Genomic DNA, 21,911 nt, shown 5'->3' on the forward strand with positions numbered 1-21,911 from the left:
CATTTTCGACGATGTTATAAGTTACGCTAGGGACCGCATCTACCTTCAAAAAAAAAAATGGTTCAAAAGGCTCTGAGCACTATGGGACTCAACTGCTGTGGTCATCAGTTCCCTAGAACTTAGAACTACTTAAACCTAACTAACCTAAGGACATCACACACATCCATGCCCGAGGCAGGATTCGAGCCTGCGACCGTAGCAGTCCCACGGTTCCGGACTGCGCGCCTAGAACCGCGAGACCACCGCGGCCGGCGCATATACCTTCTTTCGAAGTTAGCAGGCAACTACGCTGTTATGCGGCGGCTCGTTTCGGCCCATTCAACGTTTGTCCTTCAAGTGTAACGAGCGAGTAACGGAGTTTATATTTCATACCTGCCACAGCAAGTTTGTGTTCGTGGGGTCTCTATTCTAATTTGACTTACGCTATACGTATTCATTTCGGAACATCGTTTCTACGTCTTCCGTTAACTATACTTGGTTAATGTGGTGTCACCGCCAGACACCACACTTGCTAGGTGGTAGCCTTTAAATCGGCCGCGGTCCATTAGTATACGTCGGACCCGCTTGTCGCCACTGTCAGTGATTGCAGACCGAGCGCCGCCACACGGCAGGTCTAGAGAGACTTACTAGCACTCGCCCCAGTTGTACAGCCGACTTAGCCAGAGATGGATCACTGACAACTACGCTCTCATTTGCCGAGACGATAGTTAGCATAGCATTTAGCTACGTCATTTGCTACGACCTAGCAAGGCGCCATTACCAGTTAATATTAAAATGGAAATTACGTACAGTCAAGAGAGATGTTCTACAATTGTGGATTAAAGTTAAGTATTACATCCACTACGTACTTTATTTGCTACTATTAATTCCCTGACCTGTTCCAGACCTCACGCCAATCTGCGTGAGCTTAACGCGTGCCTTTCGGCTACCTCCGAGTGGCTTGGCTGTCTTGCCACGCCACTACAGTTAACCTTATGAAGACAATTAATAACATTTGTGAAATACAACTTTGTTTGCGGAAAACATAATGATGTTCGAAGTCGCAAGTTTTTCCACGACAAACGACTTTCAACAACTTATTATATGCATAATTGTTGCAACTGATTGCCGGGAATTATATATATATATGCACACACACACACACACACACAGATATATATATATATATATATATATATATATATATATATATATATATATGAATTACAAAAAACAAATAGTAATAAAAAAAAGGTTGAATGGCGCGAGATTCGATCCGGCGCCCTTCGGATTACGAACCGGAGCGCTTACCGCTGCACCACGACGCTGTAGAAAATTACTAATCGTAGAGAGTATTTCACAGCAACGGTTTCTTTTAACTGTCGATATTCTCGACAACGGCTGAGAAGTGCATCTTGGTGCTTTGCCACAGTACACCTCTGGCCATGAGCTTTTATTATGCGCAGTGTGAATCGAATCTGAATTTCACAATTGGCGGCCTCCCCTCGTAAGTAAAACCTATGGAACCCATCTGGGTCGCTATCGGGCTCAAATCACCTGCGCGTTACTCAAGTCAATTACGTGATCTATGCGTAGACATCTAATGACGCACTTTCACAAATCTACCAACAAGCTGTCGGACCCCTTATACACAGAATCAGTGATGTATTTCGTTACAGAGACGGACAAACAACTATTAAATAGTAGGTCATAACCTTTTGGCTGATGAGTGTATTTATTACACCTTCTATCCGCAACACGAGTTAAACTGCCGATTAGCTGAAATCCTTCTTTACATCCATGTTAAGCGGAACACATTTATAAAACAGGAATACTCTGTACCAGTTCGGAATTGGAATTATTAATATAACCCTTGCAGTGGAGCGGAAATGTGAAGAACGACGGCTTTGTCATATTTGAACGGATGTAGGTGATTTAGTGCTGTAGGCTTCTCTTACGTGTGCGCCGTAAATCAGTGTTCGCCGAGGCGCAGATCGCGAACTGCTGATAAGAACACCTGGCGCTACCTGCCATTTCGGCTGCCAAAGCCTGGATAACGCTGAGTCTTTCTGCTAACGCCGGATCCGGGAAGAGTTCTTGAGTGCACCTGGGGCGTACCTTAAAGCAAAGAAACTGCCTCTGTTTTAGCCTCGTCAGCAGAGAAATCTGATTAAAACTTGAGGCCACAAACAGATGCTTCACACCGCCAAGTGTGACAGCTGAAGCAGACATTTCGCTACAGTATGCGTAGTACAAAACAGCAGAGCGTAGCATGTGCTGGAGCCTACGACGAAGTATTTTCATTGATTCCGCCTATCTACCGGCAATCTACACTTGATGCGACGGTGCATTGATCAAAAATACGTTCCTAAAAGACGTTATCATATCACTTTAAACTAGTGAGGAAATACTACGTACAGTGAGATATGAAAAGACTCATCGCGTACCATATTTGCAGGGGATTAAAAAAAGTATCTCACATTTTGAGGTAATATGGACCTAAAGAAGAAAAAAAAAAAGTACAGTAGACGTTGGCTCTAAAATACATACCTTAAGAACTATAAGAACTTGTTCATCTTCGCTACTGTGAAAGGCATATCTGCAACTGGACAAGTCCCCATAGCTCTTAGGGTGTGCATTTTAGAGCTCATATTTAGTTATTAAGACCCACTGCAAGTATTTAAAACACAAATTGGTTAACTACGAGTGTGACTCGCACACTTAGGGCTCCCTACAAAGTTAATAATGTATATAGACGTTTCATCCATCCCGCCGTTCGAGAATCTCGATGATTTTTGTCTATTATCTACACTGAGACTAGCAAGATATCGGTCCAGGGATTCCAAGACTTTCGAGAATATTTTAATCTCAGCCGGCCGAAGTGGCCGTGCGATTCTAGGCGCTGCAGTCTGGAACCGCGAGACCGCTACTGTCGCAGGTTCGAATCCTGCCTCGGGCATGGACGTGTGTGATGTCCTTAGGTTAGTTAGGTTTAACTAGTTCTAAGTTCTTGGGGACTAATGATCTCAGAAGTTGAGTCCCATGGTGCTCAGAGCCATTTCTTTAATTTAAGATTTTGGGGTCGAATAACAAATGACAAAAGAAATATTTTTTCGTGACGGTTTTTTCTTTTATTTTTATTTATTTGCTTATTTACTTATTTTTAATCACTCTCCCGACTTACTTGATGCAGCCCGCCGTGAATTCCTCTCCTATGCCAACTTCTTCACCTTAGAGTAGCACTTACAACCTACGTCCTCAATTATTTGCTAGGTGTACTGTAATCTCTGTCTTCCTCTACAATTTTTACTCTCCGCAGCTCCCTCTAGTACCATGCAAGCTATTTCTTGATGTATTATAAGACGTCCTACCAACCTGTCCCTTCTTCCTGTCATTATTCCCCGTATATTCCATTGCTTAAAATATCTTATACCTTCTCAAATTCTCCCTATTCTTTTGTATTTCATCATTAGAATACTGTGTAGACACAGATCAGTCAGAACATTGTGACTACCTTCCTAATAGCCGGTATGTCCGCCTTTGGCAGGGATAACAGCGGCGACACGTCGTGGCCTGGAAGCAATGAGGCCTTGGTAGGTCGCTTGAGAATGTTGGCACCACATCTGCACATACAAAATTCCCGTAAATTCCTGGGAGTGGGGGCCATGAGTTCTGACGCCACGTTCAGCCATATCCCAGATGTGTTCGACCAGGTTCAGATCTTGCAAGCTGGAAGCCCAGCACATCAACTGGAACTCGACACCGTGTTCCTTGAACCACCCCGTCACACACCTGGGCTTATAACATGGTGCTTGTTGAAAAATTCCAGTGCCTTCGGAAACATGATCGTCATGAAGGGGTGCACGTGGTTGCAACCAGTGTACGATACTCCTCGGCCATCATAGTGCCTTTCACAAGCTCCACTCGACCCATGGATGCCAGTGTGGCGAATGTTCCTCAGAGCAAAACGGAGCCGCCGATAGCTTCAGTCCGTCCCGCCGCACAGACGTCAATGTGTGTACCATACTTTATCACATACCACTATATACAGTCATATCGCCAACTATTTTACATTTCATATCAACACCTTTACCACGCACAAAGACACAAGCATTATCATCATGACCAAGTTTACAAGACCTACGAGTTCTAACACACAAGGTCTTATGAATAAAAAAATTTTTTCGATGTTTCTCAAACACCACGAATTTGAGACAAAGTGATCATAAAAGTTCTATAAGAATGAACATCACGAGGAGGTATCTGCTCCAATGACGTAGCAAGACTTTTCACTGTAGTATCAATACGTATTAGAGCAACAGTCTACCGACATTGACCAACAGGCTTGTCAGCAACAGAACAAGTAAAATCAAAACGACCTCCTCGAAACAGAGTATGCCTCATCGTGTCTTCCGACGGAGGCCGACGATTTATAAGTCTGTTTTGGATGTCGAGGCTGAATATAATATCAACATTAGTTCGTCTGTTTTAATTGACGTTCTTAAAGGTCAAACTGTGTTTCGAGGAGGTGGTTTTGATTTTACTTTTTCTGTTACTGACAATCCTGTTGGTCAATGTTGGTTGACTGTTGCTCTAATACGTATTGATACTACATTGAAAAGTCTTGCTACGTCATTGGAACAGATACCTCCTTGTGATGTTCTTGCTTATAGAACTTTTATGATCACTTTGTCTCAAGTTCGTGGTGTTGGAGAAATATCGACAAAATTTTTATTCATAAGCCCCTGGAAGACGACAGATTTGCGCCCTCCTGTCGGCACGTTGAAGAAGGCATCATATGATGATTCTCAGACCATGTCACGCAATGCCATTGCACCAATGAGCAGTGCAGATGATTACGTGGCCATTTCAGTCGCAGCTGCCGATGTCGTGGTGTTAACATTGGCAAAACGTGTGTCGTCGGCTGCGGAGGCCCATCGCTACCAGTCTTCGGTTCACTATGTTTTCAGACAAACTTGTACCATGCCAAACATTAATGTCTCATTTTAGTACCACCACAGTTCGCCCCTGTCCTATTTTAGCCTGTCCAGGCTACGACGTACGGCATCTGTAATGAAGGCTGGCCGCCCAATCCCACGACGTCTGGACGTGGTTTTACTTGTTTTCGCCACGTGTTGAAGACACTCGACACAGTTCTCGAACTTCCGACAACTCTTGCACTTTCAGAAATGCTCGTGCCGAGCCTCCGGGCCATCTCAACCATCCCTGGGTCAAACTCGCCTTCTGCGTTCTATGCTCGGACAGTACACTAGCTGGTACTACATACTCGTGAATGTGTCTGACTAGCAGTTATTCCTCGCAGCTCACGCTGCTGTCGCCCGGACGGGTTTATATCGATAGTAAGTCGGTGGTCATAATGTGCTGGCTGATCAGCGTAGGTTCACTGAGGCAAGAGACGAAAGCCATATACCTCCTGGGGTATCGGTATCCACACAAATCTCGATTTGGTCCGCATTATATTGCTTTTCTGCTTCAATAATCATTCTCTGTTGACATATTTTTAACTTTGAGTGGAGTATATTTACGTGTAATCTAGTTCTCCATTTTTGGCTGGGAGGTTACCCTCATCTCTGGCATCTAGTAGTCAGGCCTACTAGATGAGTTGCCTGTCAAGCGAGTGCTTTTATTATTCGTAAATCAGAAATATTTTCATGATTTATTATACCTACTGCAACTATGCTTGAAATTAGAGTCCTAGTACCTAACAGTTAAGCTATAACATATTCTCGTCTTTACTTGGATAACGCATCTGACTAATAGCTTGTGCACATTTCTGATGAACTCACTTCACCCTGGCAAGACCATATTTCCTTTCTGTGGCATATGTTTCAATCAAAGCTTGGGCATCCTAGCAAAAAATGGAGCTCATGGTATAATGCCTCAACAAAATGGCTACCCACAACTCAATAATCAAGACCACCATTTGTTTCATGTATCTCCTCTTCTGCTATAATAAGTTCTTTCACGCTAATGCTGCAAAATTTCTTGCATTACACTTAGACACAATAGTTAAACAAGGGATTCTACACCCAATGGACATGACATTACAATAAGCATTTTACTATACTATGATCTCGTAATGTTTCTGTCTATTGCTACTGTGCACTTCTGGATTGGAAAGGAATCTTTCGCTACTTCATCCTCTCCAACACTCTAATAAGCTCATTCATTACCAACATAACGAATTTACTGACTATCGGGCTGTACTAAGGAAAAATCATGCTTGACCCTCCGTATTTTAAACTAATTCGCTACTGTCTCATGCAAATCACACAGATTAAATATACAAATCAAATCACATTGGCAGTATAAAACACATCACAAAAACAAAATGTTTGGTTATCTACTTGTTCTGCTTTCGCACATCATTCAATAGTCATCCCAGATTCACACGTCACTGACCTACGTAATAAATTTCCGTACCACAAACTCTGGAGGATTTATGCACATCTCCCTGTGGAATGCAACCCACATGGTGTTGCCGGGTAGATGGCTGACTCACCTTAATTCTCTCTGAGTAACCGAATATCAAGCTAGCGTCATACGAATGTATCTTATAATGGAAATTTTGTTATCTTAATTATCTCACACACGGATCCTCAACTGAAAGACTGGACAAGCACTGCTATTTTTTGTTGTTGTCTCATAGTCAGGTTGAGACTCGCACTCTACTCTTCACGTGGAAGTGCTTCTCCTTAATTCAAGTTCTGCACACGCAGTCCTTAAATATTTTCAACTTAGATTCACACACACAAGTATTTCACCTTACTATTACCACACGCAAGAATTTCATCTTATAATTTCAACACGTTGTTTCATTGTGACCGTTTGTCGCTTCCGAAGAATCCTATGATCCCCATGAATTTTACCTGCCTATCTTTTTCCGAACAATTCACATGAGCCTCCCACCAAAAGTTTCTGAAAAGAGAAATCATTATTTTTATCTACTCTTAAATATTCCACATGCATACCATTTTCATTTAAATTTGTTTTTATGGAGCACACATAGAGCACGTCTTCACACCTCAGGAACCAGCGACAGGGTGCTGAAACATGGCCGTTCATCCGGTCATCCCGCGCTTCCGCAGAAGTGGCGGAGGACCTTGCCACCGTATTGGTCAGCCACATTCCAGGCCCTCTGGTGCTCTGGTATACTTCCTCTCTTTGATTCGGCCAAAGGTGACCAGAGGACTGTCTCAAAGATGATTATAGAATCTACCTTCACTATCTGCGGTCAGGAGATGACCAGCCATTCATTCAACTCACAAACATCACCAAACTGGATATAGGCATCTATTTTAATGAAGTGCACATCTGAATAATTAAATATATAAATTGTCCTTCTTTCCTACATTGGTATCCGCCTTTGCTGTATTAGATAAAATGGTGTTATTATACAAAAAATACCGTTCTGACAAGAACAACGAAGTATGCTGTTGTACATATTTTCTATGTCAGGCAGTTCTATACCCTTTCATACCTTATATACCATAACATTTCTTTCGTCTTAAATAACAAATTCAAATCATCTTTACCCTGGTTTATCATCAACTCATAAACAAGGAAAAAACACAACACTAACCATCTAAATCCACCGCACCTGTGAGATAACGATGAGTTGCTCACTCGAACCTGTATAATGAGGAACGTACATAAAAATAAGGGGACCAGCACCAGTGAAGCATTGGGATCCGTCACATCTGTGCGATATCTATGAGGTGTCCAGTCAGACCTGTTTAAAAAGGAACAACTAAGTAACTAACGTTGTGAGGAGCGAAGGCAGTGATTTCAATTTAACGTCCCACGCCCGGGTTCCCGGGTTCGATTCCCGGTGGGGTCAGGGATTTTCTCTGCCTCGTGATGACTGGGTGTTGTGTGATGTCCTTAGGTTAGTTAGGTTTAAGTAGTTCTAAGTTCTAGGGGACTGATGACCATAAATGTTAAGTCCCATAGTGCTCAGAGCCATTTTTTTTTTCAATTTAAGGTGCACTGGAGGAATCATGAGAATTACATTCCTCCATGACTGACACCGCATTCAAAACTCTCGTTCAACCGATATTAGAGTAATAATCGAAATTTTAAGGTCTTTACGAACTGAGTTACAGGAACTTCTTAGATATGCGCGGGAAGTCCCAGTTTTGTTTAGTTACTGTGAAATATTCTTTAAAGGAATCTCTTACCTCTAGTAGACAGCGCTGGTTATCGCAGAAAGGCTTCATCCTAAAATCCAAAAAGAATATACTTTAGTGATAGTAAAGAATCTTACAGCCGCCTCCGAGTCTCATCTCGATTAATGACCGTGGCGTTGACTGCTTGCTGAAGTCCTTCCTGCACTGCGTCCGAGAATGGAACAGGAAGAAGGCAAAATTATACTTGTTCACTGTAAATTCTCTACAACACACCATACTGCGGCGTGCAAAGTACAGATGCTTATTTCTTCATAGTAGTGCTGTCAAATTAGTGGTTGGGTTCTTGGTGATATCGTCGCGTTCGCTTAAGGCTATGAATGTCGTCACTTTCCGTCCTTTAAAAAGGGGATAATTTCCGTAGGAGCCAGTTCATGAAGATGTTGTCCCTTTTGTTCAACATCATCTTCATTAACTCGTTCTACTGACTGTCAATACTGTTCCCCTCTTTCCTACCCTCTGCACACAAATTCTTACAGGGTAATACACATGATTCTAACCAACATGGTTGGGAGTGTCATCGAGGTGAATGGAAAATCAGGGTCCTCTTGACGAGTTGATTTTTACAGCTTTAAGTTTTCTTTGCAGCTGATTATAACATTAGGAGAATGGAAACTGTAAACAATGACTATTCTAGCGTATGTTTAAATCTCATTGACAACATTCTGTGCTTTTTAGGTGAACCTAAAATGCGTTTTGTGGTCAGCTGAGCTTTATTAAGTGCTAAAGGTGAAGCTCATTTTAGAAATTAATTGAAAGGAGATTTCTTTACAATGTTAGCATTACCGCTGTTATATGTCTTTGTTCTTGGTTCTTTCTGACTATTTATATCTATGGTTGGTATTTTTCTCCAGTTTAGGATTTGTTACTATTTTCTGTATTTCTTTCCTTAGGGGGTCTAGGAAACCCTTCAGTTTTGTTTCGTTATTTATTATCACATACGATATGTAATTGCAAATGAACCACGCTAACTTTCGCTAACGTAAAGGCTCGAATCTGTAAGTAGTGTCCTGTTCGATGGGTCTTGTGATTGCTGAAGTAGTATATTTGCATAATACTGCATTATCCATTTCCAAATGTCCGTCATTCGAACATCCAACCTTTCTGTGTATGGCAGTATTGACAGTATGGGGTCTGTTCTGGGTGGATATTGTACCGTCGCTCTGCGATGGGTAAGTCATTGATATAGATATATAGGTCAGAGCGTACGTCCGAAGCTATACTCTCCTCAGCGAGATTTCTCTATGTAGTCTTTCCGTGCATGTCCAGTATTTGCAAGTGAAATTGCCATGTCACTCGTTTATCTGATGATAATATTTCGGTAATACTCTTTGTGCTATGATTGCTTCTTATTTTCATTTTTTCTACAGGTGGTTGAACGTATTTAATATGGGTGGAAGTATCCCTTGATATTGATCCACTTCGTACAGTTTCTCCAGGTGTGCCCCATGCTTCCTCGAAGAGTGTTAGTTAGTCAATGCGCGACTCGCAACTGCCCTCGTAATTTCACTTTCCCCAGTATCTCTTCTCCTACCCGCAAAGCGACTGGCACTACTGGGAGAAAGAACAATGAGGACAAATGAGTTATCCACAGCCTAGAAGATTGTTTCCCGACTCAATTTTTAGTCTGCAGTCGAGCGTGCACTGCGCAATGAAAATTCATTAATCAGTTTTTAGTCTACAGCGCGCAGTGAAAATTCATTCTGGAGTGTACGTCACCCTCATAATGGGAGAATGCTAACAATGGCATTCAACAACGAAACTTCACTAAAAAACAGCTGAGAGTTATTACTAGAATCAAGTAAGAAACGGGACGCACTTTCTCTACCCCTTACACATCTTAATTGGTAGAAGCATATAGCACTGTGATGTCAGCTCCTTTGTTCTAATGGTGGACCATTGCTGGTTTCACGGCTGGCGGTGTCAGACCTTCGCGAAATTAACTTCGGCACTTTGCCAATCGAAACATTAAGCAGAGTGCTATGGCTCGTCACAGGTCAGCTGGAGGGAATTACTGGTGACAGATGGACAGACACTTCGAGAGGATAGTTGCCGTAATATCGCTAGAGCTGCAGCGAATTCTGGCAGAGGAGAACTTGAGGGGCAAAGCAGATGTCCGCAGTTGGCTGACGTCCACACGTATCTCAAAAACTCACTGAACAATCAAAAAGGATACCTCGTGCAATTATTATTGTCTGTTTTCTTATTCATTCTCGTGCAGAACGAGGAAAAGGCAACCGGAAGCAGAAAACCTGCAAAACGATGCAGGTAATTCCATTAAATACTTAGAATTTAGAGGGTTTATAGTACAGTAAAGTACGGAGGGTTTGAGGCACAGATAACTACGACACACAGGATGATAAAAGTGTGACATCAAACATAAAATACGACTTTGTGCACATTCCCATGTTCGTTACAGAGTAGAATTTTGAGAGACCTAAAATTAGTTCCAGTAATGCATGCCTCTAAAAAATGAGACGGAATGCTGTGCGAGAATAAAGTAGGAATATGGTCATTAAAATAGGATAAATTATATCCTGCCTGTCTAACGCACTTTATTCGACCGCAACTCAAAGAAAATCGGCTAGTGCTTGAAAAAAGGCCACGTTCTGTTCATGGAGTATTCGAGGCGTTTTGACAGTTTGCACACAGAAGAACAACGGAAACCGATGAAAGACGTATCACCCTGCAACAGATTAATGTATGGAAGACATATGCAAAATCACACAAATATGCATTAAAAATGGAGCATTATTAAAGCAGAATGTATCACAGTACGAGGATACGACAAACACATAGTTTCTCGCGTTACCTTTTTCAATTTATGGAGAATGTTTTATTTCTCATTATGATCTTCATAGGATCGTGCACAAACAAATCTTTAAAAAACTGAAGACAGTTTCATATACGTTTGTGAGATCAAAAATAAAAACGAAAACCTCTCTAGTCAGTGTATCGAGTTTTGGACAAAAGCTTTCTGTTCATTCGAGGACAAAACCCATAAAGATTAGATAACGATGCCCCAGCAGGAGAGCAAGGAAATCTGTAAGAGACATCTGGAGATGGATTTGTAATAAATCTGAAATCAGTAATGGTTTGTTTTAAACACTTTTTATACCGTGCTTTTGGCCAGTTCCTGTTGCAGATTATAAACTTTATAACACTTTCAGTATCTCAGAAACTCAAGATAACAGCGATGTAGACGAAAAGCGCATTTGTATAACAAAGGGAATTGTGAAGAATGCAAGACACAGAGTGGACATGAAAAATCTAAAACAAAATCGGAAACCAAACGAAACACGTATTAAGAAGGAAGTGAGATGTTCAAGTGAAATATAATAGTAATGTGACAGACTATACTGAACTGAACCAACATATTGTGAGAAGATACAACGTTAAATTGTTAGAAGGTAATTGTAAGATGGCTACACAACATATTTCATCATTTAAGATGACAGTTCGCAATGTGATGAACAACAGAGAGAAAGTGGTGGAAAGTTCCAAGATTTCTTTAAAAGTCTGTATACTTTGAGAGATGAATTAGGAACATAGACAGATATTAATGAAGGTAATGACTTCTTAACGTACTTTTTGCCTTTCCTGATTCCAATGGAGACAAACTTCAAAAAGCAATAGAAAATCTAATTAGCGCAATCGAGAAAGTATGACTCAAAATCAATTAAAAGAAGACTCTTATGGGAAGGAAAATAATATAAATAAGGATGAAGTCACTGAGCAAGCTAGTGATTTTTTTAATTTTATTTAGGATATCTGGATATACTGAATGGATTTGACAGTAAAAGTATAATCTAAAGTACAGAAATGGCCTGTAGAGTTTCACTAAACAAAATAGTTCTTCGAGAAACGTGTTTCTGAGACTTCTAAAAAGCACTGCTTACAATAAGTGTGTATTACCAGTTTTAACCTATGACAGTGCGACATGATTTTGAAAGTGATAACAATTCACGAACTGAGAGCTGGCCAGAGATAAATTGGATGGAAGTTAGTAGGAGCGATAGGAATGAGAGGCAATGGATCAGGGAAAGGATGGGGTGAATGATACAGTTATGACAATAATGGAAATGAAATGGAAGTGGCCCTCACACTTATGCTATCGTCTAGAGATCACGACCCATCGAAGTAGGTAACATGCATCACTCCTACAGACGTTAGCGAGGCCTCGCTGCAATCCGCTTCGACGAATGGGAGAGACCGAAGAAGACACGCCCTGTCTCTCAGCACAGCACCACCCTAGCACGGACATCAATATGGAGCAGACCATGGAACTGCTCTGCCCAGTTCATGTCTCTGGCTGAAGCAGCTCACATCATCAAGTAGCACTACAGAGTTATTGAAGTCTCTGATGGAAATGTACTTTTTTAAATGCTAAAACATTATACTTCCAGACAAGAGTTCGTTAACTACTGCATCAATGAAGCTGTAATAGTCAGTAACAGTTGTAAATCATCAAACATTACTGTGGCAAAGGATTGTAACAAGTAAATCCGTTTATCATTCTTGTAATAAAGCGAACTAATATTTGGTATGTTGTAGCTCGAATGAACCATCTTCCACAGGAATCAAACGACCCACAGTTATCGCTGGACGTTTGTAGTTTCGTATGGTTATAACAATATGTATCCGTGTGAAAGGATAGCAGATGGCCAAAGGACTTTTGCTCGGTTCTAAGACCTGAGGATGAGCCCATAGAACAACTTAATGGAGAATCGCAGATGAAATGAGGAGAGATATAGGAGCAATATGGAAGAATACAGCTGTAGATTTTAGTGCAAGGGAAAGGATGACATGGTTGTTCAGTGCATGATGAAATTATTTACACACACGCCGGAACAGAAATGGAATATGAGCTATGTGACAGTGAGAATCTGATAAAACAAACAACAAAAGCTTCAGGAATGAAATTTATTATGTCGTGTATAGACATCAAAACAAGTAAAAATATACAGGGTGGTCAATTGATCATGACCGGGCCAAATATCTCACAAAATAAGCGTCAAACGAAAAAAGTACAAAGAACGAAACTAGACTAGCTTGAAGGGGGAAGCCAGACGGTGCTATAGTTGGCTCGCAAGATGGCGCTGCCATAGGTCAAACGGATATCAACTGTGTTTATTTAAACAGGAACCCCATTTTCATTACATATTCGTGTAGTACGTAAGGAAATATGAATGTTTTAGTTGGACCACTTTTTTCGCTTTGTGATAGATGGCGCTCTAATAGTCACAATAGACGAACAGTTGGTAATAGGTAGGTTTTTTAAATTAAAATACAGAACTTATATAGGTTTGAACATTTTATTTCGGTTGTTCCAACGTGATACACGTACCTTTGTCAACTTATCATTTCTGAGAACGCATGCTGTTACAGCGTGATTGCCTGTAAATACCACATTAACGCAATAAATGCTCAAAATGATGTCCGTCAACCTCAATTCATTTGGCAATACGTGTAACGACATTCCTCTCAACAGCGAGTAGATCGCCTTCCGTAATGTTCGCAAATGCAATGACAATGCGCTGACGCATGTTGTCAGGCGTTGTAGGTGGATCACGATGGCAAATATCCTTCATCTTTCCCCACAGAAAGAAATCCGGGGACGTCAGATACGGTGAACGTGCGGGTTATGGTATGGTTCTGCGAGACCAATCCACCTGTCATGAAATATGCTATTCAATACCGCTTCAATTGCACGCGAGCTATGTGCCGGACATCGATCATGTTGGAAGTACATCGTCATTCTGTGATGCAGTGAAACATCTTGTAGTAACATCGGTAGAACATTACGTAGGAAATCGGCATACATTGCACCATATAGATTGCCATCGATAAAATGGGAGCCAATTATCCTTCCTCCAATAATGCAGCACCATACATTAGCCCGACAAGGTCGCTGATGTTCCACTTGTTACAGCCATCGTGGATTTTCCGTTTCCTAATAGGACATATTATGCCGGTTTACGTTACCACTGTTGGTGAATCAAGCTTCGTCGCTAAATAGAAGGCGTGCAAAAAAATTGTCATCATCCAGTAATTTCTCTTGTGCCCAGTGGCAGAACTGCACATGACGTTCAAAGTCGTCGCCATGCAATTCCTGGTGCATAGAAATATGGTACTGGTGCAATCGATGTTGGTGTAGCATTCTCAACACCTCCGTTTTTGAGATTCCCGATTCCCCGCAATTTGTCTGCTACTGATGTGCGGATTAGCCGCGACAGCATCTAAAACATCTACTTGGGCATCATTTGTTGCAGGTCGTGGTTGACGTTTCACATGTGGCTGAATACTTCCTGTTTCCTTAAACAACGTAACTATCCGGCGAACGGTCAGGACACTTGAATGATGTCGTCCAGGATACCGAGTAGCATTCATAGCACACTCCCGTTGGGCATTTTGACCACAATAGCCGTACATCAACACGATACCGACCTTTTCCGCAATTGGTAAACGGTCCATTTTAACACGGGTAATGTATCACGAAGCAGATACCGTCCGCACTGGCGGAATGTTACGTGATACCACGTACTTATACGTTTGTGACTATTACAGCGCCATCTATCACAAAGCGAAAAATGTTAACCAATTAAAAATTCATATTTCGTTACGTACTCCACGAATATGTAATAAAAATGGGGGTTCCTATTTTTAAAAAAAACGCTGTTGATATCCATTTGACTTATGGCAGCGTCATCTAGCGGGCCAACCATAGCGCTATCTGGTTTCCCCCTTCAAGCCAGACGAGTTTCGTTCTTTGTAGTTTTTTTCGTTTGATGCTTATTTCGTGAGATATTTGGCCCGGTCATTATCAATGGAACACCCTGTATAGGAACATGAGGTTACGGTTTGGAAAACAACGTGGTAAATCAAGGAAGAATCGTGAAGCTGTATAGAGGCACGTACAATAAAAGATTACCTAAAAGAAAACACATAATCATGGAAGACGATGAAGATATAATAGCAGACCAAGTGCTAGGGGAGTCCAGTAGAAACGTCCGAGTAAGTGAAATCATAGCGAACCACGAGGCCTACAGGTTTGTGGAAGAAAAAGAAGAAGAAGAGCGAGGAAATTGACGGTATGCCAGCGTGTGCGCCTTAGTATCTTCCATCTGACCTTTATGACAGTACTCCAGATACAAGACAGGACAACAGAACTTGTCTTTCAGGCCACTTGAAACGAGGGTTTTTTGACTTTAACGTAGTCTCGAGCCCGCTGTCCGTTATGAAAAAGGTGTTCCGGGTGTGTGTTCGCGTCGTGCTGCAAACTATCCGTGAAATAAATTAAAATAGTCCCGGACCCGACAAAGGTTGCCTGGAGATTTCCCATGATTATCAGGCAAATACAGGAATCGGAAGACCCCTTCCCTACCCAAATATTACACTTACTATTGCCCCTGCCTCTGACTTTAACGATTACTACATTTTCTCTGGTCATGCAGTAACACTTCAGCATTAGGATGTTGTTTTAGTTTATTACCTGTCTACTGCTCAATATATTCCCAACACATGTTTCAGGCAGTATCCAATTATACAAAAGGTACCCGCAATATTAAATTGCTGTCCAACACGTTGTTCAGAAGATGCAACTTTATGAACACTAAGATGCGTAAAAATAACATGTTCAACCACAATGATATTACATGTTAAACTTCAAATATTTAACCCATAAACTCACTTATAAAGCAATTACTTATATGTGGTGTGGGGTTATGGTTGCAGTGCCCATCAACGTTTTAAATGTTGTGCCGTGCAGGACAGCAACATGCAAACGTTTACCGTAAGATGCTGCTTCAGTTGCAAGAGCACCAGAGTGTCTTAGTACCTTCCCCCCTTCGCCCCCCCCCCTCTCCCCTTGTTTCTCTCATAAACACTGTGGCCAGTTCTCCTGTTTGCTTGGAACAGTAGTAAGAGATCGAAACCTGAAACCATATGGTGTATTCAGAGAAACCACAATGCGTAAAACGAGATTTGTTGCTCTTTCAGGTGGATATACGATGTGATCCGCACAACTAAGAGACATACTGCTTCTGAAATACAGTCTGTTGCCGGTCAGTCTATGTGTGCTGCATCTGGTTGTCTAGAGCTTGCACAGTGCCGTGTGATCTCCAGGTGGCGTATTGGGTGACCCCTGACACCCTCAATTTGGTAGAGGTCAAGCTATTGAGGACGCTTTCAACGAAGCCTGAGAATAGCCGTCGGCACAGTCCGGGCGTAAACTGGACTCGTCGTTTAAGGCAATCTGCCTACGGTCTACTTAAGCCCAGCGTGCCTTTTCGCGAAAATGTGGGAAACAGAGCTAACTATCACAAAATGTCACTGGTAGGATTAATAATTAGCGCCCAAAGATCGGACAATACAACACGAATAGCCGCGGTTATGGCGGTAGGCACAATCTCGCCCTCTTTTTCTCACATCGCGCGATTTTTTGTTGATTTTAGTTATGTTCAGTTACAGATACCTTCTACAAGAATCCCCACTACCCGTGAGATATATCGATACTTGCGGCGTCATCATGGCAGTAATGTTGTCGAACTTAAATACCCAACACGAAACTGGCGACAGATTTGGCGAGCTGTCCATACACCTCTCCTCACCACAGCAGCGCGATCGTCATGGTATACACTAATCAACCGCAAGACAGTCAACCGCCAACGATTGTACGACATTCGCGTGGTAGATTCCCCGCTCTGCCTCGTATGTGGCATGCAGGACACCGACGAACATTCCCTGCAGTGCGGTAGGGCAAAGGATGTCTGGCGGCTGACGCAACGCATCATGGCCCTCCTCCGACGCACCGACGCATCAACGATCACGACGGACGCTTTATTTTTCCCTGACGCTGTCTTTTCCCCTCACAAAAAACTTCGGCAATCCGATGGATTGGAGGACACGCATCGCACTACGTGCTCTCGCGGACCTTGATATCGGGCATGGACTATTGGCATTATCTACTAGAACAACACGACATCAAATGGCTCTGAGCACTATGCGACTCAACCTCTGTGGTCATCAGTCGCCTAGAACTTAGAACTAATTAAACCTAACTAACCTAAGGACGTCACACACATCCATGCCCGAGGCAGGATTCGAACCTGCGACCGAAGCGGTCGCTCGGTTCCAGACTGTAGCGCCCAGAACCGCACGGCCACTCCGGCCGGCTCAACACGACATCATCCGACGCCACTCTAAATATAAAACGCATTTTGCGAACTTTCTAGGCAGCATGTTTCATAACCCCCCCGAAACGGTGGGGAGTCCAAGGTTTACGTTGTTTCAAGGGATAGGATGTACTCCCAGTGAAGTGACGAGGATGTCACTTCAGCCCTATATTTCTTTCCCTTGTTTTTTATATATGATTTTTCTTTTGGGACATTAAAATTAAATGAATAAATAAAATATTATTGTTACTAACAAAAAAAAGCGGTTCTAGGCGCTTCAGTCTGGCGTATAGAAACTGCTCTTTTTTTTTTAATTCCTCCAGTTTATTTCATATTGTGCTCACTTCTCAAACAAATTTTACTAGAAGATTTGACAACTTACTCAAAATGTAACTTTTAATCTCCATTGAAAGGAGAAGCGAAATAAGTGAAATTTGCCAACTGTAAGAAAGCTAAGAATTTTAGTCTGTAATCAATTCAAAAATTATATTCGATTATATCTCCGTCAAAATTACATATTTTTCATTTAATCGTGTAAGCTGGAGACACCACAGCGCAGTAGCAAACTGTGAAACAGCACAAATACCCTACTGCATTCGAACCAAAGATCTTGGCATGAAAAGTAGAGTGGGCGTGACGTAATATTTTATCTCAAGCGGAAACAGAGTTCCATTACACGCATCAGCCTACATAGTTTATTAACTGATTTCGCTCAAAACCTATTTCTTTTTCTCGTTGCTCTCTTTGATTATGGTGTGTCAAAAGCATATCAAGAAAGCACTGTTAAATCATCAAAATATAAGATTTGGTGGAGCAAAAGACTGTGTCCGTAAACAGCAACACAAGATTGACCATGTTTCAACAGAACTGCCACCCAAAATGATCGCTGTCGTTGCAAGACAGCTTATTTTACAGTACCGTATCGAAAGTCGATGTATCTTGTAATTTTAGTCAGACGGTTACAGCCTTCTTGACAGCATCGGCGTCGTGCAATCTCTTGCTAGTAAGCTCTCAGTAGCAACAACTTTGTCAGCCAAGTCTATGTGCTTCCTTTGATAAAATACGAATTCATGTCTGAGACGTGATGTTTTTCTTCTTTATTTTTCAGGAAGATGGTCTCCCCTATATGTCCACTACAAAAAAAAAAAAAAAAAAAAAAAAAAAAAAAAAAAAAAAAAAAAAAAAAAATACGGCTCAGTTTCCGACAGTAGATTCCACTACCGCAGACGAGACCGCTCTTCAACAAAATACGAGAGTGAAACCGGGCGTCGCACTGAAAACTAAACGTGGTCTTGAAACTTTAACTTGAATGTTTAACTATATGCTGAAACAACTTTTTAGCTGCTTTCTGGCCAATTTTCGGTCAACTCATGGTGAAAACGCAATCTCATTCAAGGAAATACCCTGGTACAACGATTAAACTTTCGCAAACGCAACATAACATCGTTTTTCAGAAGAAAATAGGTTAGTGAATATTAGGAAGGGGATCTGAAAACTAATACACTGACGGAAAAAAACGCAACACCACGAACGAGTTGTGCGACATAAACGAAAGTTGGTGAGGGTGTTTCTACATCTCAAAAACGGTGTCTCTTCAGATCTTCAAATGACTCGAGCTGCATTACAGCAGCGTCGCTATGAGCATGCAGAACACGTTTGCTTTAAATGCACGCTGTAACGGTCACGAGCGTAAGTTACCTTTGAGACTGGATGTGATTTCATGTTAGTCAAGAATGCCTTTAACACGACATAACGGTATTACCAGCACCTCTCTGAGTTTGATCGACGTCGCGCAACAGGGCTACACGAACCTGGATGTTCCTTCTGCCATATTGCAGAAACGCTTGGCAGAAATGTAGCTACTTGAAGCGGTGCTCACGAGAACGTTTGCATGCTTAAATTTACCGTTGTGGCGGTTACACCGATTATTAACGTACCAGCATTTCCCATTGCAGTGGCTTACCTGCGTTTTCACTGATGTCTGATCCTGCAGTGTTAGTTGCTTAAATGTATTATCTAGACAAATGTATTCCCGAAATTTCATTATCCTACGTTAATTATTTTTTGGTGCTGCGATATTTTCTCGCCATTGCGAATATGTGGTGTAAAGAGATTCTCATTGGCAAACAGTCATGTAATACGTAGGTGCATTCCATTTGTGACATCTGGCCTTCCATTGAAATCTAATATTACACCTCCAAAAACATTACGTTTTGATTTCCAGTGATTTTCGATGAACTTATTAAGAGAAGTGATCTGAAGAATGAGTTTCCAGTAGAACTTCGTTTGTCAGCAAACTGCGACACGAATACAGTATTCCGCAGTATTCCCCGGTAAGCTGAAAGATTACGTAATACACTGCTGGCCACCGTAAATGCAACACCCTGAAGGAAGCATCCGAATCAAGTGAAATTTACACCATGAGTTTGCAGCGATGAGATATGCAACTGATTAGAATTTCAGCGCAGACGCACATCACGCGCGCCTGTGGCGCCACCTCATAGCGCCATTTAATGCTTGGCGATTTCGACGAGTGTACGTTCGGCACGTGTGTTTACCTTGTGGTTGTTTCACAAGACGATCAGATATGCCTCGTAGACAACAGCGAACATCGTTTGATCAATTATCCGAGTTCGACAGAGGAAAGATAGTGGCTTACCGAGATTGTGGATTATCATACAGAGAAATCACTAGTCGTGTTGGACAAAACCAAACAACTGTAATGCGGATATGTGACCGTTGGATGCAGGAGGGTACGACGGACCGACGTGGTCGATCGCATTCACCTCGGTGCACCACTGCACGTGCTGATAGGCAAATTGTGCGCATGGCAGTGACGGATCGCTCAGTGACATCCCGAACCATAGCACAGCACATTGCGTCTGTAACGCATCATCCAGTGTCTGCGCGTACCATTCGACGCCGTTTACAGCAGAGTGGTCTGTCCGCAAGACGTCCATTGCTTCGTCTACCATTGACGCAGAACCACAGACGTCTCCGTCGCCAATGGTGTGATGACAGACGGATGTGGACGGCAGAATGGAATGACGTTGTCTTTACTGACGAGGCATGCTTCTGTCTGCAGCACCACGATGGTCGGATTCGAGTGTGGAGACACCGTGGAGAGAGGATGCTGGACAGCTGCATTATGCACCGCCACACTGGTCTTGCACCGGGTATTATGGTATGGGGCGGTATTGGATATTACTCTCGCACGCCTCTAGTACGCATTGCCGGTACTTTAAATAGCCGGCGCTACATATCCGAGGTGCTGGAGCCAGTTGTCCTTCCTTACCTTCAGGGCTCGGCCACAGCCATATTTCAACAGGATAATGCACGACCACACGTGGCACGCATTGTCCAAAGGTTCTTCGTCAATAACCAGATTGAATTGCTTCCCTGGCCGGCTCGCTCTCCGGATCTTTCGCCGATAGAAAACATGTGGTCCATGGTTGCTCAACGAGTGGCGCAGATTACATCCCCAGCTGCCACACCAGATGATCTTTGGCAACGTGTGGAAGCTGCTTGGGCTGCTGTACCCCAGGAACACATCCAACGTCTCGTTGACTCAATGCCGAGACGTGTGGCAGCGGTGATCTCCAACAATGGCGGCTACTCTGGCTACTGATTCTGGCAGGAATCACATGTCACAGACGTCTGTAAACGTAATCATTTGATACTTGGTCAACATGTTATCTACAAAATAAATTTTGTTGTGCTACCTTTTGTCTTTCTTGGTGTTGCATTTACGGTGGCCAGCAGTGTATGTGGTAATAATGTGTGGCTCTATGAAGCGAGTGCACTGTTTGTCTATAGAGAGCCGTTAAATGGGACAAAGAGTCAGTATATGACCAGCTCTGGCCTTGAACACGCTAAGGCACGTGGTCCCAAGGACGAACACAGGGAGTTTCTACGTAGTAAACTGACGAATGCGGATAATACTTCAAATTTAATCTGATGTTCACTATTTAAGATGCGTAATAGCCAGACAGCTTTTCACAGGCGACTGCATGCTATCTTAAGTATTACACAAAGTGTTACTGCATGTTTTTACAATACAAAACTTTACCTAAGCGGTTTGCTCACGTGTGAGATACTGAGAGGGGAATTAATTCCACGAATGCACAAAAGTGAATGAAATATGGCTGGATATCACTGTCCACGAGGGCATGCGAGTATGAACTGATAACAAAGGAAAGCTAAAATCCATTGTGATTTGGATAAGCCCACCTTACGGAAATTTGCTCTCGCTAGCCATCACCTGAAATGCAAATGCGTCTATGTGAATGCATTCGAATTCCTCCGTAAGTGTTGCTTAATCCAAGAGCATGTTGTTGCATCGTCCAACAAGTATAATCCATTACCGCACAGTAGGTCTAAACGGAATAAAATTCAGCGTCAGAATGGAACTTCCAACTGACCATGTTTCCATACAACCTAAATTCCGTGACCACCCTCCTCTTTGGTTCGACCTAGCCAAAGTCCTTCACGTGTGATGATTGACATGTGATGTACAGAGTGTCATAGGACGAATGTTCAGTATTCAGGGATA

Source organism: Schistocerca americana, chromosome 6 (genome assembly GCF_021461395.2).
Source record: "Schistocerca americana isolate TAMUIC-IGC-003095 chromosome 6, iqSchAmer2.1, whole genome shotgun sequence".
Lineage (NCBI taxonomy): Eukaryota > Metazoa > Arthropoda > Insecta > Orthoptera > Acrididae > Schistocerca > Schistocerca americana.